The sequence below is a fragment of the Papaver somniferum genome, unplaced genomic scaffold (assembly GCF_003573695.1).
Source record: "Papaver somniferum cultivar HN1 unplaced genomic scaffold, ASM357369v1 unplaced-scaffold_117, whole genome shotgun sequence".
NCBI lineage: Eukaryota > Viridiplantae > Streptophyta > Magnoliopsida > Ranunculales > Papaveraceae > Papaver > Papaver somniferum.
In genome coordinates, this window is record NW_020620714.1 from 1,670,092 (window position 1) to 1,674,427 (window position 4,336).

A 4,336-nucleotide genomic window follows, 5' to 3' on the forward strand; every position below is an offset into this window, starting at 1 on the left:
ATACTTGATTTTTTTGTATTTTTTTTTTTTTTTTTTTTTTTTTTTTTGCACAAGAACTTGAAATTGATTTTTACATATGGTAGCTCTTTTGATACATAACAAAAAGAAACAAAAAATTACATGACACTTTGCAAGAGGTAGCCCTTTTTGATGCACCCAGTTAAATTCGATGGTTGTCTTTCTTAATGTAACCTCCACCTTCTATCCCAACCAACCAAAGAACAAGCTAGTCAAGTTTCGTTCAGTATTCTAAAGTGATTGGCAATCGTAACTTCCTATCAAACACCTTGAAGATCGAGGCCATACATGTATTGGTAGATCGTGCGCGTGCAAATTTCTTATCACTATGTGAATTGTGCTAGAATCAGGGTGCCTAAATATCTAGACTAAGACTCCTAATAATTACATATTTGCACAAGAGTCAACATTTCAAGGTAAATGAGCTCCATTTTTTATGTTTTTTCATTTTTTAATTTTTTTGGAATTTTTCAATTTTTTCAAAAAAAGAAGGAGTTCGTTTTCAATTATGGCAAATTATCATGGTATCTACTCTATACTCCCAAACCTAAACTAAACATTGTCCTCAATGTTTCAAAATATGGAAAGAATTAAAATGCAACATATGGAAAGGGACATGCTGAGTAGAGTAAAAGGAGAGAGAATACCCGATTTCGGCGAAAGCAGAATTAAAACTCCGTTATCCAAGGCAAAACTCCAACATATTCGGAGTCACAATGGATGAGCACAAAATATATACAAAAGGAAATTTAACTAACACATTATCTACAAGCAAATTTTGGTTTTTAATGGGATTGGACTTTTTGGAAAAAATTTGGTTTTGTTGGGAGACATTTGAAAAAATTTGGTTTTTTATGGGAAAATTTTGGTTTTGATGGGAATATTTGAAAAAGAAAATTTGGTTTAAAATGGGAGCAAAGGAAAAAAAATTTGGTTTTTTTTTGGTTTTTTTTTTTTTTTGGTTTTTTTTTTTTTTGGTTTTTTTTTTTTAAGAACAATAAAATGAAGAAAATAAAATTTGGTTTTTGAAATGGGAGCACGCCCACTGTTGGTTTTGTGTTTGCTTTGGCCCAGCTAGGTTGAAAACTTCTGGTGGAACTGAGTCCAAAATCTCGGCCTAGAATTTGGGTACTCGGCCCACTAACGAGTTCAACTAGCGTGATCGGTTACAAGCTCAGCTGGGTTTAAAAACCCAGAATACAAAATACAAGTCCAAATTAAACAAGCTCACAAAAATTAAATACAAGCCCACAAATTAAACAAACAAGCCCACAAATAAATTATTACAAACCCAACAGAAAATAAGAGAAGCCCAAAAATTGGCTTTAATATTACATGCCCACAATTAAAAAATTGGAAGCCCACAATTCGGGTTCTCTTAAATGGGTTACCTTTTAAGCACAGCCCAGCTGCTCTGATATTGTTGCAAAAACCCAGTTGGGCTTTGGTTCTTTTCCTTGGTGGCGTCCCAGCAGAGGAAAAACAGGCTCAGAACAGCAGGTCCAACAGCAAATGAAGTGAAGCAGATGCAGATGCAAATGCTATGCAGTGAAATGCAAAATAGCTAAGAAAAACACAAGAAAAACACAGCACCAATCCCCGGCAACGGCGCCAAAAACTTGGTAGGCTTCTAAAAGGTCCTAAAAAATATCCCCGGCCAAAAACTTGGTGGGCCCGGAGATATGTAAAATTAAAGCGCAAAGAAACGCGGGCCTACAGTAATACCGCAAGTGCACGGTCATCGGTTGTAGCTCGTGCAAGTACGGGTCGATCCACAGAGACTGGGTGTGTTTGGAGTGTTTAGCTATTTTGGGCTCTAAATTGTTATTGTTGGGCTTTGGGTACCAATGGATTTTGGTAACCAATGGGTTATGATTTTTCTTTGGGCCTTTGAGTTCTTTGGGAATGAATTGGGCTTTAGCTTTAGCCTATCAGTACACTAGGCTTTGACCTTAAACTTAGGCTTGGGCTGAACTGGCTTTTGGGAGTGAAGCAGCAGCAGCAGTGGTAGCAGGGCAGCTGCAAGGGAAGTGGAGTGGCAGCAACAGCTGCAGAAACTCAGATGCAGGAGAAGGGAGGAAAAGGCAGCTGCACAAGCAGAGAAAGGGAGGCAGCAGCAATACTGCACAGTAGCTGCACAAGCAGTGCAAGTAGTAGCAGCAGCAGAACAAGGAGAAAAAAGAGATAGCAGTGCAAGAGATGCAACAACAGGGCAAAAGCAGCAGCACAAGGGAAGCAACAGCAGCAGTAGGGGAATGCAGCAGTGCAATGCAGCAGTGCAATGCAGCAAGGCAAGTGCACAGCAGCAGTGCAAGGCAAGTGCAAGAGACAACAACAATGGAAATACTAGACAGCAAAGAAAGATGACAATGAAGAAAACAGTGTGAACAAGATAAATGAACCAAGGCCTAAGGCCAAGGGCAAGGGAGATGGTGAAGCTAACAGAGCAAGGCTAAGGCATTCATCTAGAGTGGGAAGAGAACTAGCTTGCTCATTGTCACTAGTGAGCACTAGTTTCTCCCAATGCTCAATCAAATCAGTGCAACCTAAGCATACAAAAATGGAATGGCAAGATAATCAGCTTGCTATGAGCACTGATTTCTTCCATTACTCAATCAATTCAGTGCTTCAAAGGTTTCTAGCCTAGCATTCCATTAAACTAACAGTGAATTAAACATAATTAAACACTAACAGGATTATCATTAACAGGGGACAAACAATAAATTGAAACATGCACAATATTAACCTAAACAGGATACTAACATAACATTTGCACAAAATCAAAACAATTAAAATTAAACTGACCTAACATATAACATGAAATTAAAATTAAACATTTCTGAAAATTAAATTGATTCTAAAAAAAAACTTCATTGAAACTTAAAGCAAACAGAAATAACAGAAAAAACAATTGAGAATTAAAATTAAACTAAACCCTAAAGATTTAAACCTAACCCAAATTGGGTGGTTACTTGGCTAGTCCAAGAACACCTTCTACACCATACCCATCTCTTCTATTTATACAAAAGCATTAAAATTAGGGTTTCCCCCAAATTACAAATTAGGGTTTTCACCCAATTAAAAATTACCCAATTCGACGCTGACCCATGCTCTGCAATTGTTCCCTATGCTCCTCTCCATTCTTCTGATGCGTCGAATCATAGCTATCAACCTAGTTCCTCGAGTTCACATGCCATCAGTGAGAGGCGTGAAATGGATGAACTAACTTGACAGTTAGGAGAGATGGTGGCGTCTGTGATGTCGGGGAAGAGGGTGGTTTGGCAGTGGAAATGGAGGTGAAGTGAAGGCTGGTACGGTGGAGGCAGGAGTTGCAGTTGCAGCTCTGCAACTGTCGGTGAAGATGGGAAGAAGAAGAAAGAGAAGAAGAGAAATGGAATGGGTAGTTCTCGATGGGTTTTTTAGGGTATGGGATGTTCTGGTGTGAGTCGGGTTCATCAAGAGATGATGATCAGCGAGACTAAGCCGTGAGATGTGGAGCTGGTAGGTAGATCGGACGGTGATTCGGAGGCAAGCGAGGAGCGACCGTCGGATGAAGGGATACAACGAAACGAACGGTGCTAGATTAGGTTAGGTGCTGTAGTGTAAGGCGGAGATATCAAACTTTGATGAACAGCAAGGGAGCAACCGTTGGATTCAACTACCATCTAATCTGAAGGCTTGGAATTTCAGCGCTGTGGTGCTTGGCAGAGACTTCAGATTTTGATGCTCTATGAAGGAGCGACCGTCGGATGCTTCTGAGAACTGATCTGATGGCTGAGAACGGAGGCGTTTTTGTGTGTAGAAAATGAGGTTGTGCGCACCATTCTTCGCGGCTTCCATGCGTGATTTCTCCCGGCTTTTCACTACTTTTCTGCTCTTTTTGCTCCGCAAGTCATCCAGACTTTATTTATTACCCTAAAAATGCAAAATTAATTAATAAAAATATTTATTCTTGAAAACAATGAAAATACAGAATATGGGGTAAAATGTAGAATTAATGCATAAAAGATGAGTTAAATGCCAACAAAAAGGGATAAATATATACAATATTTGGCACTCATCAAGCAACCAACACATGAAGAATATGATTCCGATACACCTGCTGAAAAAGAAGGTGGTGATAGAGAAGCTTCTGAAGAACAAAGTGATGAGGAAGTTAATGAGGAAGAAAGTGGTGGCAAGGATATCAATGAAGCAGAAATTGGTGGCAAAGAAGGTGATGGAAAAATAAAGTGAGAATAAAGGTGATGAAGAAGAAAGTGACAATGAAATTGATGAAGTGCAAGAACAAGTGCAAGGAGAATACGCTCAAGAACAA